Source organism: Rutidosis leptorrhynchoides, chromosome 1, assembly GCF_046630445.1.
Source record: "Rutidosis leptorrhynchoides isolate AG116_Rl617_1_P2 chromosome 1, CSIRO_AGI_Rlap_v1, whole genome shotgun sequence".
Taxonomy (NCBI): Eukaryota; Viridiplantae; Streptophyta; class Magnoliopsida; order Asterales; family Asteraceae; genus Rutidosis; species Rutidosis leptorrhynchoides.
Window position 1 is genome coordinate 371,579,977 of NC_092333.1, and position 24,260 is coordinate 371,604,236.

Below are 24,260 nucleotides of genomic sequence, written 5' to 3' on the forward strand. Positions count from 1 at the left end.
TAAACGAATGTCTGTTATTACATTTACTTGATGCCATGATTAACCGTACTTGACTTTAATTGCCCGAAATGTCTTTGTGACACCCGAAACTTACACGAATAATATTTTCAGATATTATTTACATTCATGATTAGTTTTATTAATCATTTTAATTAACTAAGGTTATTAGTTAGTTACATGGGCTTTAAATGGATTAATTTGTTAATTAATTGAACTTGGGCCTTGTTAATGTTAATGGACTCTTGAATGAGGACTTATAAGCCCACCCTACTTCCTATATGGACTTAACTAGCCCAACATTACATGTAAGTATTACTTTCAAGAGTAACTAGTTAGTTTAAGCACATGGAATCTAGTTACCTTACAATCCCCATGCATGTAACCTTATTAACCAAACCTTTTAAGCCTTACAAGCTAGTGACCAAGGAAAAAATCCCTCACCCCTCTAACCATCCAAAACCGTCGGTTTTGAACTCCATATGGAGTGATTTTGTTTCATTTTTTGCTTATCACTTCTCACTTGAAACTCTCTCATTTCAAACATACACTTACTAGCTTTCAACTTTCTCTCTTTTCCTCTCTACATTGTAAGCAACTTGAGCTTTTTCTTCCTCTTCTTTCTTTGCAAAACCATAGCCTTTAGCTACTTAAATATCATCATCATTTGTTCTTTGGTTGTTTGTTTGATTACTTGTTTGTTATTGTTACTTACTTACTTGTTGTTGTAGTCATCCTTTACTAGTTACTAAGAACCAAACTTTCTAGTTTGATTCTCCATTTTATCTTGTATTTACAAGACATACATGAACATAAACTTACTAGCTTATGATTCTACTTTTATTGTTTCAAAGATTGTAAGTTCATGCGTTGAAATCATACTTGTAGTTCTTGAAGTAAACTTAAAGTTTACTTTACTTAAAGATCAAACTTTGGTTGAATCATTAAGAGTATGAACAACCATGAACCTTTTACTTAGTTTATCTCTTTATATCATGCACTTTAATTTCATGTTTGTTAGATAAATGGTCAAGTACTACAAGTTAGTCTTGATCTCATTAATCTTGAACTAAAAGTTAACTTGAAATTTCAAGAACGCATAAATAAGCTTTATTTAACTATAACTTTGTACACTTATGCTTGATCTAGGCTTTTGAGTCTTGGATCTTCAAGATCTAACTAAGAACTATATTCTACTACTTAAGATCTTGATTTCATAAGTTTACTTCAAGTTTGTAACTTGTTTTTACTTTTAAAGTTCATGTAAGTGTTAGATCTAAGACCTTGATGTAACTTTGGTTCATCAACTTCATACAACTCTTAAGTGAGTTGATCTACATGTCTTAGACTCACACTTGTGTCATAATTGTCAAAACTTAGTTAGTATTACTTTTACATTTCATGTATGTGCTAAATCTAAGACTTTGATGAAACTTTGGTTCATCAAAACACTTGCAACACTTAAGTGAGTTGTGCTTCATGTCTTAGACTTGCACTTGGGTTATGATGGTCAACCCTTGGTCAAGATGACGTAAACATATCAACGAGTTGTACACTTGAAGCTATATACATCAAGGATGAGAACCGTGATAAGCATCGAGTACCAAGAACCCACCGGAACCCATTTACTTTTCTGTTTTTCTGTTTACAGCCCACTGTTCTCTGTTTTCTGTAACATACCAGTACACCTGGGCTATTGTAACCTTGATTTTCAGATATATATTTTCGAGTAGATAACTTTTCATATAGGACTCGTCTTAATCCGAGTTATGATTTAAGATTTATGGCCCTCCGATCGTCACTATGTCCTTTTAACGTTGTGCAGAATTTCTGACCTACTCGCACTTAGACCGTCGTCATGGTCAAATGAACACGAGTTTGCTTCTGTAAATTTTACCACACTTAAAGGACTCATATACGGAGCCATGGCCACTGGTCTCACCTTAATTCAGTAAGGGTAGAGGCCGTGGTGACTGATCGAATTCAGCTTTTGTTTTAAACTACTTTCATGAACGAAACCTACTTTACACCTTTTGTTAAATGATGAATGATGATGACCCTTAAGACCTTATTTACATACTTTTAAACCTATTCGGACGATTTACTGACTTAGTACTATTTGACTTAGGTTGAGGACCCGTTTGGACAACCTTCATTACTTGCTTACTTTCCGAGTCATACTTTACCGCTACTTTATCATTGTGAGTTATAGCATTCCCTTTTTACTTTAACTTATTTTGGGAACTGAGAATACATGCGGATTTTATGTTTTACATACTAGGCACGAGTACTTAAACTTATATATGTGTGGGTTATATAACGGCAGAAACATTCCCTTTAGCTCGGTAACGTTTAGTCATTGGTTTTTGAACCGGTGAACGCGAATCTTAGATATGGATCCATGGGGTTTGACATCCCCACTCGGGCTAGTAGCGCAAGTATTTAACGAGTGTTTAATACTTCGTAAACATACGCACTAGCCAGGTGTACTTTCAGGGGGTATAAACGTTAAGTTAGTTACCAAGTGCCCACGGTTAACATATACTTTATCATACTGTTTTGAAACGCACTTTGTAGCACTGAAATCTCGTGGCCTACCTTACATACTGTTATACTTAAACTATAGCTCACCAACCTTTGTGTTGACGTTTTTAAGCATGTTTTTCTCAGGTGCTTAAGGTTATTTGCTTCCGCTGTCGTGCTAGTCTTGCCGTAGACACCCGCTGCTCTAGTGTTATCACCGCATGAACTGTTTATCTTGCATTCAAACTTAATTACATTTCAAACTATGTTTTGTAACTACCTAAGGGTCACATACATTTATTCATGCTTGCTATCCATAGGAGCATACTGTTGGTGTAAAACATTTGATGTCGGTTATGACGTCACCTTTTTATCGTGAATGCAACTTCTTTTATTACAGCATGTATTACTTAACCTTGTAATGATCCTGTTGTTGATGCTTCGTACACGATGGTTTTGTACGGGGCATCACATTTGGTATCAGAGCATTGGTTGTAGGGAATTAGGTTGCATTAGTGAGTCTAAGACCGACCCGAGTAGGATTCACTAATAGGACTAATCTACAACTTGCTAGTTTACTTGTTTCCGCTGAACTTACTGCATGCTGCTGCTTGCTTTTACTGCTATATGTCGTATGCTATTACATGATTTCACTACTGTCTAATATTACTTGCTTTCGATTGCATGCTACTTCTGCATGATTCATTATTATTGCCATGCTACTTATTGTTATACATGATTTAAACTGTTGGCCTAATACGTGCTTGCTCTATGACTTACTGACATGGAAAATTTATTTTTCCTTGTTCAGATGTCGGATGTTCCACCTGCTATCGTTTTGGGCAGTTTAGACTCGTCAGCCACCCCACCTGCTGCTGCTGCCGACACACCGATCCCGCTACCCACGAGTGACCCCAGCGCTTCATCTTCCGGGACTAGCAGCCAGGCGCCTGCACCAGTGGCTACTATTGACGGACACGTGGGCCCTATAGAGATTCCAGCTTCGTATGCTCCCGGACCCTCGGAGCCACAGCCCCGCATCGGTGGTGTTGTGATTCCCGCGGAGTTCGGGGAAGGGCCATTCCGTAACCATATGCGCATGTCGTGCCGACGCGCTGCTAATGGACGTTTAGTGCCGATTCTGCCAGGCAGACACAGAGAGATGTTGGCCACCTTCGGACTGCCAGTTCAGCCACCCGTGCCACCACCACATGATTCGGATGACTCATCATCCGCTGATTCTTCATCAGATGATTCTTCATCAGACTCCAGTGACGACGAGGACCCTGCTGATATACCTATTCAGCCACCCTCCACCCCGCCGAAGAAGCGGTATCGCTTCGACGGTACCATCATTCCGGGGATCAACGGAGGACGAGCCTTTACTGACGAGTTTGGTCGGCGTCGTAGGGTTACTGCTCGTAAGCGGCTTGTGCCGTACCCTGCCGACCCACAAGTGAGTAAGACACCCCGTTACTTACTGACTATTTCTGGAGCCGGAACGTCTGCACCCCGTTTCGTGCGGTCTGCACCACCTGCACCACCCGCACCACCTGCACCACCAGCACCACCAGCACCACCTGCCCCACCATCTCCCACTGTCGAGGAATTGACAAGGGAGGTGGAAATCCTCCGAGCTCGGGTTACTGAGCTCGAGGAGCAGTTGGCTCAGGTTTTAGACATCCTACACCCACCTTCACCGTAGGACCTTTTGTATTAGATTTTATGATGTAATCAAGTTATAGTTTCATATTTCACCTATGTATTGTACGAATCTATCATGATGTATGAAACTTATTATTAATGAATGGAAACTTTGTGATGTTACTTTTTGCACAAGTGTTCTATTTACGTTACTGTATGGTGTTTTGCGGTACTTGTATCAACTTGCGTTACTTAATTAACATGTGTGGTGCTGTTTACATGTTGGTTGTTATATACTATTTTATTATATATTGAATGCTGGATTTTGACTTGAGTCAAAATGTTTGTATAGAACACCATGGCTAACGGTCGATCCACACCTACTGCTGCTCAAATTGAAGAGATGATCCAAGAACGTGTAGCCGCAGCCATTGCAGAAATGCAACCTCAAGCTCCACCGCCACCGCCACCGCCACCACCACCACCACCGGTTATTCAACCCGTTCGAAATGGGTGTACTTACAAGGAATTCCAGAGCTGTAAATCACATAACTTCAGTGGAACCGAGGGACCGGTTGGTCTCACCAGATGGTTCGAGAAACTTAAATCAGTATTTCGAGTTAGCAACTGTTCGGAGGACAGCAAAACCAAATTTGCTTCTTGCACGCTATCTGACGGCGCGCTCACGTGGTGGAACACAATGGCACAGGCACAAGGCATTGATGAGGCGTATGCTACGCCATGGGAAGAATTTAAATGTGCCATGATTAAGGAGTATTGTCCGAGAACCGAGATACAAAAGATGGAAATGGAGTTCATGCAGTTAAAGGCCGTTGGGAACGACCTTGATGGTTACAACAGGAGATTTTTGGAACTAGCCCTGATGTGTCCGACAATGGTCACCCCAGAATTCAAGCGAATGGAGAGATACTTCTGGGGACTCCCTAAGAGCATTAAGGGAAAGGTCACCTCATCCAACCCACCGAATGTTCCCGAAGCGATGCGCATGGCGCATACTTTAATGAATCATATAACCATCGATGAACCGGAGAGAACTAAATCTGAAGCGGGTACTAGTGAGAAGCGCAAATGGGATAACCACAACAACAACAACAGGGGAAGAAACTATGAACAGAACCCGGCGAAACGACATGAGGGTTCCAGAGGAAACAACAACGGTGGAAACCCCAACCCCAATAACAACACCAACTCCAACCTGAACTACAAGGGAACCCTACCTTAATGTAAGAGGTGTTACAAACACCACACTGGGTATTGTAATGTTGTCTGCGAGAAGTGCCAACGGTCTGGGCATGTTGGAAAAGACTGCAAGGTCACCACTTTGAATGGGAAGCCAAACACCAACGGGCCGAAGAAGTGTTACGAATGCGGGCAGACGGGCCATTTCAGAAATGCGTGTCCAAATAAGAGAAAAGATGGCGGACCACCGCGCGCTAGAGCTTTCAATGTTAATGCAAGGGACGCACTCGAAAACCCCGAATTGGTGACAGGTATATTCAAAATCAACAATCTTTTAGCTTCTGTCTTGTTTGATACTGGTGCGGATAGAAGTTATGTATGTAGACATTTTTGCGATAAGATTAATTGGTCTTTAGTCCAGTTAAAAGAGAGTATGCTTGTCGAGGTCGCCAATGGAAAACTTGAAAAGGTTGACCATATTAGTCGTGGAGCTATTATCAACATAGCTGGTGCAGATTTCAAAATTGAGTTGATACCTATCAAACTGGGAAGTTTTGACGTGATCGTCGGTATGGATTGGTTGAGCAAGATAAAGGCTGATATTATCTGTGGAGATAAAGCACTTCGCATACTGCAAGAAGATGGTGAGTCACTGATCATCTACGGAGAGAGATTTATCTCGAAGTTGAACCTCATTAGTTGCGTGAAAGCGCAAAATATTATGAAGAATGGACGTTTTGCTGTCCTAGCACATGTGAAAGCGGTAGAAACTGAGGTGAAGAATGTGAACGACGTTCGAATTGTGAACGAATTTTCCGATGTCTTCCCTGAAGAGTTGCCTGGATTGTCGCCGCAGAGAGCAATAGATTTTCAAATAGACTTAGTGCCAGGAGCTGCACCTGTAGCTCGCGCACCTTATAGACTCGCACCTTCCGAGATGCAAGAATTACATAGTCAACTACAAGAACTACTTGACCGTGGATTTATCCAACCAAGTTTCTCGCCTTGGGGCGCACCTGTGTTGTTTGTGAAGAAGAAGGATGGATCCTTCCGTATGTGTATCGACTACCGTGAACTCAACAAATTGACTATCAAGAATCGGTATCCTCTTCCACGAATTGATGATCTTTTTGATCAACTACAAGGATCGAGCGTTTACTCAAAGATCGATTTGTGATCCGGTTATCACCAATTGAGGGTGAAGGAAAGTGACGTGATGAAAACTGCATTCAGGACTCGTTATGGTCATTATGAGTTTCTCGTGATGCCATTCGGTTTGACAAATGCACCTGCCGTGTTCATGGATCTCATGAATCGTGTCTGCAAGCCATACCTGGATAAGTTTGTTATCGTCTTCATAGATGATATCCTCATCTACTCTAAGAGCGAAGAAGAACATGAGCAACACCTCCGACTAGTACTTGAACTCTTGAGACAAGAGCAACTTTACGCCAAATTCTCCAAGTGTGAATTTTGGTTGAAGGAAGTACAATTTCTGGGTCATGTTGTGAGCGACCAGGGTATCAAAGTTGATCCCACCAAGATTGAAGCTATCAGCAAGTGGGAGACCCCCACTACTCCGACTCATATTCGTCAATTCCTAGGTCTCTCCAGTTACTACCGAAGATTCATTGAAGGATTTTCTCTGATTGCACGTTCTTTGACTGCAGTGACTCACAAGGGCAAGAAATTCATTTGGGAACCCGCACACGAATCAGCATTCCAAACTTTGAAGAAGAAGTTAACCACCGCACCTATCCTATCACTTCCTGAGGGTAGTGACGACTTTGTTGTTTATTGTGATGCATCGAAGAGTGGTTTTGGTTATGTACTGATGCAACGATCAAAGGTTATTGCCTATGCCTCCCGACAATTGAAGATTCACGAGCGGAACTACACTACTCACGATCTTGAACTTGGAGCCGTTGTCTTTGCGCTCAAATTGTGGAGACACTATTTGTATGGAACTAAGAGCACTATCTTCACCGATCACAAGAGTCTCCAACATATATTCGATCAGAAGCAACTGAATATGAGACAGCATCGATGGATCGAGACGCTTAACGACTACGATTGTGAACTTCGTTATCATCCTGGCAAGGCCAATGTTGTAGCTGATGCTTTGAGCCGAAAGGAGAGGACGTCACCTCTTCGTGTTAGGGCTCTGAACATCACCATCCATTCGAACTTCAACAGCCAGATCAGAGTAGCCCAAGATGAGGCTCTCAAGGAGGAGAATATATCTCACGAACATTTGAACATACTTGTCTCTCGATTCGAGGTTAGGGAGTCTGGACTCCGATGTTATGCCGAAAGAATTTAGGTACCTCTTTATGGAGATCTACGGAACCTTATACTTGAAGAAGCATACAAATCGAGATATTCGATTCAACCCGGAGCAGGAAAAATGTACCACGACCTTAAAGAACAGTATTGGTGGCCGAATCTTAAGAAGGACGTTGCGACTTATGTTGGTAAGTGTTTGACTTGCTCAAAGGTTAAAGCCGAGCATCAGAGACCTTCTGGTTTACTGCAACAGCCAGAGATCCCACAATGGAAGTGGGAAAGGATCACAATGGATTTCATCACCAAGCTACCAAAGACGGTGGGCGGATACGATACTATTTGGGTTATTGTTGACCGCCTTACCAAATCTGCACACTTCCTAGCGATGAAGGAAACTGATACAATGGATAGACTTGCTCATCTATACATCAAAGAGGTTGTATCTCGTCACGGTTTACCTTTATCGATCATCTCCAATCGCGATCCCCGTTTTGCTTCTAGATTCTGGCGTTCTTTGCAAGAAGCCATGGGAACCCGTCTCGACATGAGTACTGCGTATCATCCACAGACTGACGGATAAAGTGAACGAACAATTCAGACCTTGGAGGACATGTTACGTGCATGTGTCATTGATTTCAGAAAGGCCTGGGAAAGGCATTTGCCACTCGCCGAATTTTCTTACAACAACAGTTATCACTCGAGCATTAATGCTGCACCTTTTGAAGCATTGTATGGCCGTAAGTGTCGATCTCCTATTTGTTGGGCCGAAGTAGGCGAAAAGCAAATCACCGGACCCGAGGTAGTCCACGAAACCACGGAGAAGATTGCTCAGATTCAAGCTAGACTTAAGACTGCCCGCGATCGTCAAAAGAGTTATGCCGATCTTAAACGTAAAGACTTTGAATTCAACGTTGGTGACCGTGTAATGTTGAAGGTTGCACCTTGGAAGGGTGTGATTCGCTTTGGAAAACGTGGAAAGTTAAACCCACAATACATTGGTCCTTTCGAAATTTTGGAACGTGTTGGACCCGTTGCTTACCGTTTGGATCTACAAGCACAATTGAGCTCAGTTCATCCTACCTTCCACGTGTCAAACTTGAAGAAGTGTCTTGCTGCACCTGAACTTATCATACCACTTGAGGAACTTACGATTGACGACAAACTCCACTTTGTGGAAGAACCAGTTGAGATTATGGATCGTGAGATCAAAACTTTAAAACGCAACAAGATTCCGATCGTCTGAGTGCGATGGAATGCCAAACGAGGACCTGAGTTTACCTGGGAGCGAGAGGATCAAATGATGCAGAAGTATCCTCACCTTTTCCCGACTCCTCCATCTACCTCAGCTTAAATTTCGGGACGAAATTTTCTTTAACAGGTGGGTAATGTAACAACCCTGGAATTTCCAACGTTTATTTATTAATAATTATTATTATTAATACGTGTGATTAAACGAATGTATGTTATTACATTTACTTGATGCCATGATTAACCGTACTTGACTTTAATTGCCCGAAACGTCTTTGTGACACCCGAAACTTACACGAATAATATTTTCAGATATTATTTACATTCATGATTAGTTTTATTAATCATTTTAATTAACTAAGGTTATTAGTTAGTTACATGGGCTTTAAATGGATTAATTTGTTAATTAATTGAACTTGGGCCTTGTTAATGTTAATGGACTCTTGAATGAGGACTTATAAGCCCACCCTACTTCCTATATGGACTTAACTAGCCCAACATTACATGTAAGTATTACTTTCAAGAGTAACTAATTAGTTTAAGCACATGGAATCTAGTTACCTTATAATCCCCATGCATGTAACCTTATTAACCAAACCTTTTAAGCCTTACAAGCTAGTGACCAAGGAACAAATCCCTCACCCCTCTAACCATCCAAAACCATCGGTTTTGAACTCCATATGGAGTGATTTTGTTTCATTTTTTGCTTATCACTTCTCACTTGAAACTCTCTCATTTCAAACACACACTTACTAGCTTTCAACTTTCTCTCTTTTCCTCTCTACATTGTAAGCAACTTGAGCTTTTGCTTCCTCTTCTTTCTTTGCAAAACCGAAGCCTTTAGCTACTTAAACATCATCATCATTTGTTCTTTGGTTGTTTGTTTGATTACTTGTTTGTTATTGTTACTTACTTACTTGTTGTTGTAGTCATCCTTTACTAGTTACTAAGAACCAAACTTTCTAGTTTGATTCTCCATTTTATCTTGTATTTACAAGACATACATGAACATAAACTTACTAGCTTATGATTCTACTTTTATTGTTTCAAAGATTGTAAGTTCATGTGTTGAAATCATACTTGTAGTTCTTGAAGTAAACTTAAAGTTTACTTTACTTAAAGATCAAACTTTGGTTGAATCTTTAAAAGTATGAACAACCATGAACCTTTTACTTATTTACTTAGTTTATCTCTTTATATCATGCACTTTAATTTCATGTTTGTTAGGTAAATGGTCAAGTACTACAAGTTAGTCTTGATCTCATTAATCTTGAACTAAAAGTTAACTTGAAAGTTCAAGAACACATAAATAAGCTTTCTTTAACTATAACTTTGTACACTTATGCTTGATCTAGGCTTTTGAGTCTTGGATCTTCAAGATCTAACTAAAAACTATGTTCTACTACTTAAGATCTTGATTTCATAAGTTTACTTCAAGTTTGTAACTTGTTTTTACTTTTAAAGTTCATGTAAGTGTTTAATCTAAGATCTTGATGTAACTTTGGTTCATCAACTTCATACAACTCTTAAGTGAGTTGATCTACATGTCTTAGACTCACACTTGTGTCATAATTATCAAAACTTAGTTAGTATTACTTTTACATTTCATGTATGTGCTAAATCTAAGACTTTGATGAAACTTTGGTTCATCAAAACACTTGCAACACTTAAGTGAGTTGTGCTTCATGTCTTAGACTTGCACTTGGGTTATGATGGTCAACCCTTGGTCAAGATGATGTAAACATATCAACGAGTTGTACACTTGAAGCTATATACATCAAGGATGAGAACCGTGATAAGCATCGAGTATCAAGAACCCACCGGAACCCATTTACTTTTCTGTTTTTCTGTTTACAGCCCACTGTTCTCTGTTTTCTGTAACATACCAGTACACCTAGGCTATTGTAACCTTGATTTTCAGATATATATTTTCGAGTAGATAACTTTTCATATAGGACTCGTCTTAATCCGAGTTATTATTTAAGATTTATGGCCCTCCGATCGTCACTATGTCCTTTTAACGTTGTGCAGAAATTTCTGACCTACTCGCACTTAGACCGTCGCCACGGTCAAACGAAGACGAGTTTGCTTCTGTAAATTTTATCACACTTAAAAGACTCATATACGGAGCCATGGCCATTGGTCTCACCTTAATTCAGTAAGGGTAGAGGACGTGGTGACTGATCGAAGTCAGATTTTGTTTTAAACTACTTTCATGAACGAAACCTACTTTACACCTTTTGTTAAATGATGAATGATGATGACCCTTAAGACCTTATTTACATACTTTAAAACCTATTCGGACGATTTACTGACTTAGTACTATTTGACTTAGGTTGAGGACCCGTTTGGACAACCTTCATTACTTGCTTACTTTCTGAGTCATACTTTACCACTACTTTATCATTGTGAGTTATAGCATTCCCTTTTTACTTTAACTTATTTTGGGAACTGAGAATACATGCGGATTTTATGTTTTACATACTAGGCACGAGTACTTAAACTTATATATGTGTGGGTTATATAACGGCAGAAACATTCCCTTTAGCTCGGTAACGTTTAGTCATTGGTTTTTGAACCGGTGAACGCGAATCTTAGATATGGATCCATAGGGTTTGACATCCCCACTCGGGCTAGTAGCGCAAGTATTTAACGAGTGTTTAATACTTCGTAAACATACGCACTTGCCAGGTGTACTTTCAGGGGGTATAAACGTTAAGTTAGTTACCAAGTGCCCACGGTTAACATATACTTTATCATACTGTTTTGAAACGCACTTTGTAGCACTGAAATCTCGTGGCCTACCTTACATACTGTTATACTTAAACTATAGCTCACCAACCTTTGTGTTGACGTTTTTAAGCATTTTTTCTCAGGTGCTTAAGGTTATTTGCTTCCGCTGTCGTGCTAGTCTTGTCGTAGACACCCGCTGCTCTAGTGTTATCACCGCATAAACTGTTTATCTTGCATTCAAACTTAATTACATTTCAAACTATGTTTTGTAACGACCTAAGGGTCACATACATTTATTCATGCTTGCTATTCGTAGGAACATACTGTTGGTGTAAAACATTTGATGTCAGTTATGACGTCACCTTTTTATCGTGAATGCAACTTCTTTTATTACAGCATGTAGTACTTAACCTTGTAATGATCCTGTTGTTGATGATTCGTACAAGATGGTTTTGTACGGGGCATCACACCAGCTGTTTAATAATTCGATGGCCATGTTTCTATTTTTATTTTTTTTTGCAAGCCGTATGCTTGTTGATTGTTTGGGCCGAGATCCCAATTTATGCTATATGTTGGGCCGTAATTGTTACTTTGGCCATGTACTGTTTTTCAGATGGGCCATGGATGGCACTTAATAACGATGATGACGAGATTAAAATGGTGACTAAAATGATGATGATACGGGTGATGATAGATAGTAATGAGAGTTAGATGATTTAGGTATGATAATGATCACGGCGGATGATGATGAGATTGATAATATAAAATGATGATGAATCATGATAATGATAATCGATGTTGATTTTGATAAAATAGTAATGATGATAGTTAAACGAAGGTGATTAGTCACGCGATTATTACCAAATTAGAATATTGGTTCAATGGTTAAGGGTGTTGGCGTTAAGCGAGAGGTCTTGGGTTCGAGCCTGGGCAGCAGCGTTTATTTTTCTTAGCTTGTTACACTGAGGTAGTATTTCCATTATTATTATTATTATTACTACAATTATTATTATTATTAACATTATTGATATTATTGTTGTTATTATTAATTGATTAAAATATCATTATTAGTAAAAGTAACATTATTATTATTATGATCATTATTATTATGAATATCATTATTAGTAATATTATTATCATTATTATCATTTGTAGTAAGATTATTAGTATTATAGTTATTATTATTATTATTATTAAAATTATTATTTATTAAAATTATCATTTATTATTAAAGATAGTATTTTTATTAAAATATTCATTATTATTAAAATTATCATTTTAATTATCATTATTAGTATTATTATTATTTTTATCATTAACATGGTTTTTATTATTATTATTATTATTAACATTATTTTAAATACATAAAAACGTATTTGATACATAATTATATTAATATTACATAAAATATTAAATGAACATATTAACATTAGTTATATAAATATTACATATAACAAATTATTGATTACTTAAATACATATATTAATATAACTATATGAATAAATATTAATTTTTATTATATACAAAATAAATATATATAACATATAATTTAAGATATAAAATAAAATATATATTGAGATTTAGTATAAACTACAAACAATAAATATATAGATATTATATAATTAATAGGTGAAATTATTTGATTTCAATTATATGTGTTAATATATATACTTAATATAGGTTCGTGAATCTGAGGCCAACCCTGCATTGTTCAGTTTCGTCGTATGAATATTTTTTACTACGAAATATTGGATTGTGAGTTTCATTTGCTCCCTTTTTAAATACTTTTGCAATATATATTTTTGGGACTGAGAATATATGCGCTGCTTTTATAAATATTTTATGAAATAGACACAAGTAATCAAAAACTACATTCTATGGCTGGATTATTAAACCGAATATGCCCCTTTTTAGTCTGGTAATCTAAAAATTAGGGAACAGACACCCTAATTGACGCGAATCTTAAAGATAGATCTATTGGGCCAAACAAGCCCCATCTAAAGTACTGGATGCTTTAGTACTTCGAATTTATCATGTTCGAAGGAAATCCCGGAATGATAGGGATATTCTATATGCATCTTGTTAAGGTTGGTTACCAGATGTTCAATCCATATGAATGATTTTTGTTTCTATGCATGGGACGTATATTTATGAGAACTGAAAAATGAAAATCTTATGGTCTATTAAAATGATGGAAATGAATGTTTATGATAAATTAATGAACTCACCAACCTTTTGGTTGACACTTTAAAGCATGTTTATTCTCAGGTATGAAAGAAATCTTCCGCTGTGCATTTGCTTATATTAGAGATATTACTTAGAGTCATTCATGACATATTTCAAAAGACGTTGCATTCGAGTCGTCGAGTTCATCAAGATTATTATTAAGTAAATTATAGTTGGATATATTATGAAATGGTATGCATGCCGTCAACTTTCGATGTAATGAAAGTTTGTCTTTTAAAAACGAATGCAATGTTTGTAAAATGTATCATATAGAGGTCAAGTACCTCGCGATGTAACCAAATGTAATGTATTCGTCCAGATGGATTAGGACGGGTCGTTATAGGTGGTATCAGAGCGGTGGTCTTAGCAAACCAGGTCTTGCATTAGTGTGTCTAATTGATAGTTGTTTAGATGCATTAGTGGGTCTGGACTTCGACCGTGTCTGCATGTCAAAAGTTTTGCTTATCATTTCGTGTCAAAAATTACTTGCTTATCATCCTTATGTCTAGACACGTCTTACTGCCTCTATTGCATAGACAGTGTATAGATAAATTCATATCTTAGCGTATATGTCATTGTTACCTTTGCCTGACAGTTTCCGTAGATTCCTCCGTAATTTATGGGATTTTAGTATTATATATGCATATGTAAATTATGCATTGCAGGGTACTAATCTACATCCTATAATCTATTTCTTATCGAAAATCCTTCATCTGATCATACGAGATGAATCCCTCAACCAGTTCGAGTCCCTCAGATTCCGATAGCTATTCCGATAGTTATTCCGACAGTTATTCCGATATGGAAACACACTTGAGCTCCGAAAGTAGTTTAACCAGAATGGATCAACCAATCAGCCATCCCCAATTCATCTGATGGGTTCATAGTTTACTAAATCATTAGAGACGAGAAGAAGGTGATCCCTTTCATCCACCACATTTCCATCTTGGCAAAGAACCTGAAGTACTTACCGGTGAATGTATCTGAAACACCATTTTTAGCCTCATTTCCAGTGTAGCTCGACACAATTATATTCCATCCACATTTTCTAAACCTTATTCATTCGCTCGTTCCTCCCGACAATCATCCCGGAGTAATAAAGTCAACTAGCTTCGCGCCCAAGCTGTAGCCTTGGAAAATATGGTGCAAAACGTACCAACTTCAGCAACATCACCGGCACCAACAGTACCACCAACAACCCAAGTTTCAACATCACATGCCTCAACATCGTAATCTATACCTCGAGCATAATCTTCATTCTACATCTTGTTCTACATCGGTTATCTTCGTTCTTCATGATGATTATGTAATCTCTAATTTTTAGAGATTATATATTCTTGTTCTAACGATAAATCAAATGAGTTTAATATCATATTGACTCATTAAATCCATGATTACATCTGAAGAAAATATATATGTATATATGTTTTCATAAAGATTGTAATTAAAAATTCTTTTGTACAAACTGTTAATGGTGAAAATATTTTAACGGGTAGGTAATACCCGAGGAATATTTAGATTTCACATTAATAAGTTACATTGTACATTCTTCGAATCTGATTCAACAGTCATTTACTATCCTACTTACATCCACAGATATACGAATCCGTTCACCGCAGAATAACCATTTTCATTCAATTTCATATTTGGATTTTGACTTATCAGCATCCAACAAGTGGCATAATGAAGAAAAAATTGGACAAAATAAAATTTATTAGAAACAAACAAATTAACTATGAGAAATTTTGTTAAGAATTCACGCTAACAAAATTCTAGCTAACTGTTCCTAGCTAACTGGTAACATTTTATTTATCGCAATTTATTTATCGCCATTTATATTCTCACAATTTTATTTATTGTCATTTAAATTCTGTTATTTATTTTACGCACTTTAAATATCGGGACACGTATACAAGGTTTTGACATATCATATCGACGCATCTATATATATTATTTGGAATAACCATAGACACTCTATATGCAGTAATGACCGAGTTAGCTATACAGGGTTGAGGTTGATTCTACAATAATATATATACTTTGAGTTGTGATCGAGTCTGAGACATGTACACGGGTCACGATACGTATTAATTAATTTGAATATTATATATTAAACTATATATGAATTATTGGACTGTTAACTATGGACTATCGACTGTGGACTAATAACATTGGACAATTAAAATGAATTAAAATATTGATTATAACATATGAAACTAAACAATTCTTCAAGTTTGCCACTTGATTTCATCTTAAACCTCATTTGTATCTTGACGATTACAAATCTGCGTTCAAACCTTTCATGATTCTTGAAAACACCTCAATCGAGAGGATGAACCAACCACACTTCATCTACGGAAGAAAGGATTGATACATATAGTTATTCACCTGAAAACATTCGGAACCTGAGTAAATGTTTAACACGTATCTCTGCTAATTCCTTCAGCGTTATTATTACCAAAAATAACTTTGCAAACTCTTTCCAAATTTGTCAAATCTGTCACAGCTCCAGCAAGTCAACTTCGACTTTCCAGTCGGATTAGCCTTATTATAACCATGATATATATGTTGCCCTTTCGCCATCGTTACCGGGGAACCTTTTATATTCCACCATATTACCCCCAGCGTTTAATCATCTAAAAATACGATTCTCTTGAAACCACCTCGGATTGATAATCGATGATTCAGATATGGTAGCATTAAATGCAGAGGAAACAGCAAAATTGTAGATGGTCTAAACGGCCAAAATTTTGATGATAAAGAAGGGAGTGTTATGAACGCTCGATAGAAAATTTGGTACTGGAAAACGGATTGAGCTAACCCTGAATGAGACCGAGGATAAATACAAGGACCAAACTCTATATTCAAAGAATCCAGATAATTCTGTATCCGATGAAATCTTTAGAGAATATCTTGTTCCGTACTCATGTTAAATCTTGTGGAAAATCTTTCTTCCTCAACCTTCGATCCTAGAAATTCTAAAAATATCATCATAAATATCTTCGATATTTCTGAGGATATTTTCATAACTCTTATTGTCCGAAATTATTTATCTCTTCGTGCTATCCGTGTTACATCATAAAGGAAACTATTTTAGTTTCTAAAGTTCTTTAAAATTCGAGTTTAAATTATGAATGATTTCTGGAGAAGTGTTGGGAATTGAAGCTTGAGTTAGTATAATATAATGACGTCAGGCCAACGTGGTTATATTACAGTAAGTCATGCTGAATTTCTAATGAAACATGATGATTCACAGATCATACAATCATCATGTGCCATGTTACATAACTCTTTCATTCTATTTAACCTCCGAACATATCAAGAAAATATATTCTTGATAGTTCCATCTTCTGTGATTTCTGGTAATTTACCAAATCAAATCATGCTATTACGTTCATTTCTGCTTAGAACATTATCATCAATCGAAACTTCATACCTACAAATTCGGAACCATTATTCGCTTAACTTGAAGTCCGGAAGAGAAAACAAGAGCATGGAGCTCCGCAGTATAAAGGAAAATACAAAGCCGATCACAAACACATAAATTACAAACCGTGTATATCAATGCAGATAGCAACATAGATACACAGGAGAATGAAAAATACTATAACCCTAAGGTAATATTAGAAGTTAACAGATTCCTTCGGTGGTAGATGAAAAAGGAGGAAGACAGAAGCTATTGTCAGAAGAAGGACAAGAATCAGTACTGGATTAAGCATTTTTACAATCTTTAGAAGTAAGGATTAAGGAAGAAAGTATAGGAATGGTAAGAATAATAAAACGGAAGAGGTAAATTTATAATGGAGAACATCCGACAGAGCAATCGAGGTAGATGGCCGTATTTAATTAAAGAGATCTTAATTTCGTTAATCACTGACGAATCAAATCTTATATAGATAACGGAGATTTTCTTTGAAATCCCTTAAATTCTGGAATTCAACCATGACTAGTCAAAAGTTATGATGAAACTTGTTTTTCTCAATTCACTATTTAGTGATAGCTTCACCTATACTCTTCGAGTAATCGAATTGTCTTATTCATATTACTCAACGATGATAAAACTCTATTTATCAACTCATATTCTTCATGAAAACATTTTTATTGTTAGCCATGACGACCTCACTCAAATTTCGGGATGAAATTTCTTTAACGGGTAGGTACTGTGACGACCCGGAAAATTTCGACTAATTTTAAACCAAACTCACGATACGATTTAATATCTTTGACACGATAAGAAAAGTCTGTAATGTTGAGTCTCAAAAATTTTGAACTGTTTCATATATTCAATTGACCTTCGATTGTTCCCGACAATTCACGAACTTAATTGTTATGTGTCTTTCAGTTGTATTCATATATATATATATATATATATATATATATATATATATATATATATATATATATATATATATATATATATATATATATTTATGTAACATGTTATAATATATTATAATTTGTCATCTTGCCATATATTACATTGTTTATTTATCTATAGTTAATTGATAATTGAAGTCGAGTAAATGAATATGATAGTTAATTATAGTGGTAGGTCTATACTTCATTTTTTTTCCTCTGCTTTTGTTACTTTAATTTTTTCAACATAATACCAACCCAATATATCACCATCATATCTTTTTGTAAGACTTATACACTTCCTCTTTCCAACAAACCCCACTATCAAAACATTCTTGTTTTCATATTTTTGTTTTGGAGTGTAACAACTCAATACCCTTATCACCTTTCTCATATCATCAAAGCTTCACTATTCTTTTCACCTCTATCTTCCAAAAATGATTGATTCTGAAATCGATATATACAAGTTGTTTGACAATATTATAAATATTGACAAAATAAAGTAATAAAATGTCATGGATGTAAGATAGAAGGGAATCTAAATGGTCGGCTGAATTATTTCAAAAGCTAGATGGAAAAGATATATTGTAGGCAGCTTTACTATTGACTCTTTTTAAAATCCAATTAATAATATCCCTTTTTGTGTTAGTGTAACTTTTAGAGAATGCATATATATGCATGCATCACGTACACACATTCCACAATCACTAGACCATCATATTCATTATACAACTCAATCCACTACAACAAAAGTGGGAATATAGGACCTTTTTTCTGGGACCTTAAAAAATAAGGTCGTAAAAGCTACTTAGATAGGACTCGACGATATTTAGGGTCCCATTATGATATACTCTTTTAGAGTGGGGTCCTAAAGAGCTCTTTTCTGGGACACATTATTTTTTTGTGTCCTATTATCAAATATTTTCATAGGACACTTAGAAAGTGGATCCTAATAGAGGATCTTATAAGGCCTTTATTCGTTAGTGTCTTCATTATGTGTTTATGTAATAGGACACTTGTTATAAACGTCATATAAAATATACATTTAGAGGCCATTTATTTCCGAAAGTCTTATTATATTGTAGCATAATAGGACATTTGGTACATATGTCCTATAAATGTATGTTATTAGGACGAATTTTTTTGGGGTCCTAATTATCATAATAGTTAATATGATATAATAGGACATTTAAATTGTGTATCATATAAAGAGACTTTATAAGACATTTAAATGTGTGTGTTTTATTATTTTGTAAAGTAACAGGACACATAATATGACGGTCATATGAAAGTTACTCTTTATAAGACATTTATTTGTATGAGTCGTATTATAGTAGATATAATAGGACACTTAAATTTTTTAATAGGACATTTTTAGTTTTCGAGGGCATGATTATCATATGATTTCATATGACACTTTAATTATGAATCATAAAATGTTTATTTATAAGACATTTAACGTTTTAGTGTCGCATTATGTGTTAATTCAATAGGACACTTTATATAAAAGTCATATGAAATAAACTATCATAGGACATTTATTTGTCCCAGTAGTATTATATATTTACCTAATAAGACATGTAATACTTATGTCGTATCATTGTCAATTTTTAGGACACTTTTAGTTTTTGAGGTCATATTTATCATATGATTTCATAGGACACTTTAATTTTGAATCATAAAATGGTACTTTATAAGAAATTTAACGGTTTAGTGACGCATTATGTGTTAATTTAATAGGACACTTTATATTAAAGTCATATGAAATAAACTATAATAGGACATTTATTTGTCCTAGTCATATTATATATTTAGCTAATAGGACATGTAATACTTATGTCGTATCATTGTCAATTTTAAGACACTTTTAGTTTTTGGGGTCATAATTATCATATGATTTGATAAGACACTTTAATTGTGAATCATAAAATGGTACTTGACATCTAACAGTTTAGTGTCGCATTATGTGTTAATTTAATAAAACACTGTATATAAAAGTCATATTAAATATAGTTCATATGACATTTATTTGTCCTAGTCATAGTACATCAAAAGCTAATAGGACAAGTGATACTAATGTCCTATCATTGTCAATTTTTAGGACACTTTGATTTTTTAATATGATGGATGAGTTTTTAGGGTCCTAATGATCATATCATTTCACAGTACTCTTAAAATTTGGTTGCTAAAAAAGTACTTTTTAAGAAATTAACTTGTTGGTGACTCATTATGTGGTAAAGTAATATGGCGCTTAATAATAAGATCATATGAAATGAACTTTTAAAGAACATTAATTGGTGTAGGTATTATTATAGTGGGACATATTAAAATATTTACTTTTTAAGTCGTATAGTATTAACTATTATAAAACACTTTTACTATTTAATAGGACACATTAGATTTTGAGATCCTAATTATCATATGATTAATCCTAATTATCATATGATTTCATAAGACTCTTAAATTGTGATTGCTAAAAAAAGTACTTCGTACTTTGTAAGACTTTAACTTGTAGGAACCACATTATTATGTGGTAATGTAATATGACAATTAACTCTTTTTGAAAAATTTGTTTGTGTGGGTCTTACTAAAGTCTACTTAGGTCCTATCATATCATATTACGTTTTATAAAAAAAAAATGCAACTCTTTAATACGGATGGAATTTTGAAGTTCTGATTATCAGATGATTGATTTCATAGTAGGCTCGAAAAAAATGCAACTTTTTAAGACATTTTATTTTTGTAAGGCTAGCAACAAGACACTATTATGGTCCTAAAATCCTAAGACATTATTTTTAAGACATTACACAAGGAATTATAAAGACTCATAAATGTACAACATGTATTTTTTTGAAAGCCTAGTAATACTTTTATTACTATATAAAAATAATATTAAAAATCATCAGGATGCAATACACAACCATACACATATAGAATACATTTCAGGTTGCAGGGTATCAACCTTCACAAACAGACTAACTGGACCGCGTTGAAGGGACAACTTTATACTAAACACAACCTTTGACCCCAAAAACATATCAAATTACGCATATGACCATCAACCAAGTAGCCTTGATGCTTTGACATATGCAACACACATCAAAAGCATCTAGAGGTGTGAGAATGCTCTGTTAATACATGACTTAACTTTATACAAAACGTGTTTAAAAAAATAGTACCACTATTACCAATTATGATAATCATAATGCTTAATCAGTACATTACACTTTCAAAGTTGTAAAGAAATAAAAATAATAAAGTGAGTCAGGCATTTCATAAAAGATATTGTGACCACACAAGTTCTTTATTCAATATGTGTTTCTTTAAAAAGCCACTGAACCAAAAGTGCCTCACATTGCATAACCACTAGCACATAAGGGTGACTAGATGGATTCAAGAAAAAAATCTCAAAACACCCTTAAGTGTAGGTATAAATGCTTATGACGATAAAGTTAGAGCATACTAATATTATTCTTAATATAAGACGAAACTTGCAACAGAGTTGACCATTAAAACGTGATCAATGAAATCTACAAACACTTACAAATCTAAAAACACTTAACAAATTCAGTCAATTAAATCCATGAAGTGATCCAATTAAGTTTCCAAAAAAACATATAAAAACTACCCAAATCTTGTACCTGATGAACCGCTGCTGATCTGAACGATTTCAGCCATCTACGTTAAAATCCACTTTCTTTAATTAGATTCGGTGTTGAAAAATATCTGACGTCAGCGATCTCCGTCCAGATCTGTGGCAACCACCAGCATGTCTCACGCCAGAAAATGAACAAATCGCACGCCGGAGGAAACCCCAAAATCTTTTTCTTCATGTTTGTAAATCAGAATACTCTTGGAAATATTCGTTGAATGTCTTTTAAACCTGGATATTTTCGTTGAATGTAGCATATCAGTATAGTTCTTTTCAAGAGGAAAACAACAAATATTACCCACCGCAATGCTTTGCTTTTTACATCAGAGATTTCATGATTCCATTTGAATAAGTTAAATCCAGAAAGAAACGACACATATCTGGCAATAACTCACAAAGCTATCTATAGTTCAGTCACATCTTATTCTTGCATATTTGTAAAGACCTGCTCATATTTGTATAACAATTGAAAAATACCTCAAGGGTAAAAAAATATACTCGTAATACCCACAAATATAACATAGAATGATTCAAATCTTAATTTGGATTAAATTTGATTGCTAATTGCTAATTGCTAATTTCTAATTGCTAAGTGCTTAATACATAAATAAATTACCTCAAACATATAATAGGATCATTTCAATGCCAACCCATTTCTTTCCACTGCTCTGATTAAAGTCTTGGAAGTTCCCTCTATATCTGGATAAGCTGACGTCCATATCTCCCTAAGTTCAAATTTTTTGTTGATTTTTGAGTCTTGCTTCATCTGCAACAAATAAGTGTTATATCAGATTACAAGTTATAAAGAATGAAATGCTCATGCTTTAAACCAACAACATTCTCATAATAGCCTTCTCCTAATTGAGTTGTCCATTATCACCATCTAAAATCTGTTAGAAACCTCACACATATCGACTTGCAGTAAACATTAAATAAAACGCCACTACATTTAACTGGTATATTAACAATTAGCTTTAATGAACAATAGGTACAGTTGGTGATGAAAATCTCAAACATTTGTTTACGAATGAGTCAATTCGAGTGAAACAATTTCTAAAACATTGCAACAGATAATCAAACTTAATTTTAATTCAAAATCATAATCTCAAATACTAAAGACAAAATGAAAAATGGAACAACAATTGAACCCGCTACAGAAATATGATCTTCAAATCTTCAAATAGTTAAGGGTAGAATTGTTGACTGAAACCCTAGAAGCTAAAGCATATCAATAGAATCAACCCGTACATTTTAGCAAACCTGATTCAGTCGCAAATTCAATTCAAATAAATCAAATCCAACTCAGTTTTAAATCAAAATACTAATCTCAGTTTGATGAAGCAGAGCAATATAACGAATTGAATGATGAATAATGTACAACAAGTGAACAGAGTCTGTTAATGCTTCACATCGATATGTAATAACTTTTGCGAACCCTAATTGCAGATGGTGAATGCTTCGGTATGTTTTTTATTATTGTTGCTGAATAATGGAAACACATACCGTAGACCAGACTATTTATATAATTATCAGAATCGTAATGGATCAGTATGAATCTAACCTCTCAGAACCCTAAGTTAAGGCATAAAATAATAATTAAAAAAAAAAAAAAAAAAAAACTAATTCATATAATTACCTTGATTTCTTCTCAAATTAGATTCCAGAAGATAATCTTGAACTCGATATAATATATGGTAAGAGATTCAGGCGAATCTTAGAGGTGATTCTCGCTGCTTGGGAACATTGTGGTTCTTTTGGTGATAAAAAGATAATGAAGTTAGCGATGTGCGGGATAAACTGATACAGTGATATGAGAAGTGGTCATTTGGTGGGGGATTCAAAATTTTGGGTGAAAATTAAATTTTTAGAGGGAAATATGTGTAAAAATGTGTTTGTAAAGGTAACTAAGAAGACTGGAAAAATTATTTTCATTTAGACGTGTTAAATTGGTTTACATGGTTGAGGTACAAATGATACAGATCCCTCGATCTGTTTAACCCACGTTGCGTTTTAATATAATAATAATCATAAGACCATCTTTAACCAAAACGGGCATGTTGGCGTGTTAATGGTTGGGGGTCAGGTGCTTGACAGATGTGCTGGTAAACTAGTAAATAATGGACTGGTGTGTTTAGTGACATGTTAGATAATGTGTTAAAATATAATTGAAAGTTGGTAAAAAATGGATATAAAAATAAAAAAAGAACCAATCAAAAGTGACCACGTTGACCAAATTGAACAACACGCCTTAAACTTTATACGCACAACCATCCAGCACGCCTGAGGAACACACCTTCAACACTCCCCACTTGAGGCGCGCTCGGCCCTAACACGCCATCAACACATACCGTTAGTGATTGTCTAAACAAAATCCAAACAAATGACCACAAACCAG

At 35.3% G+C, this 24,260-nt stretch overlaps 1 long non-coding RNA gene across 1 annotated transcript; it reads right to left on the reverse strand.

The window, feature by feature from the left end:
* Positions 1-22,168: 22,168 nt before the first annotated feature.
* LOC139871007 (uncharacterized) lies at positions 22,169-23,633 on the reverse strand. Its single transcript, XR_011766629.1, has 3 exons — positions 23,502-23,633; positions 22,482-22,631; positions 22,169-22,310 (listed from the first exon to the last, which is right to left on the reverse strand). It is a non-coding gene; the product is annotated as an uncharacterized lncRNA (long non-coding RNA).
* Positions 23,634-24,260: the final 627 nt, after the last annotated feature.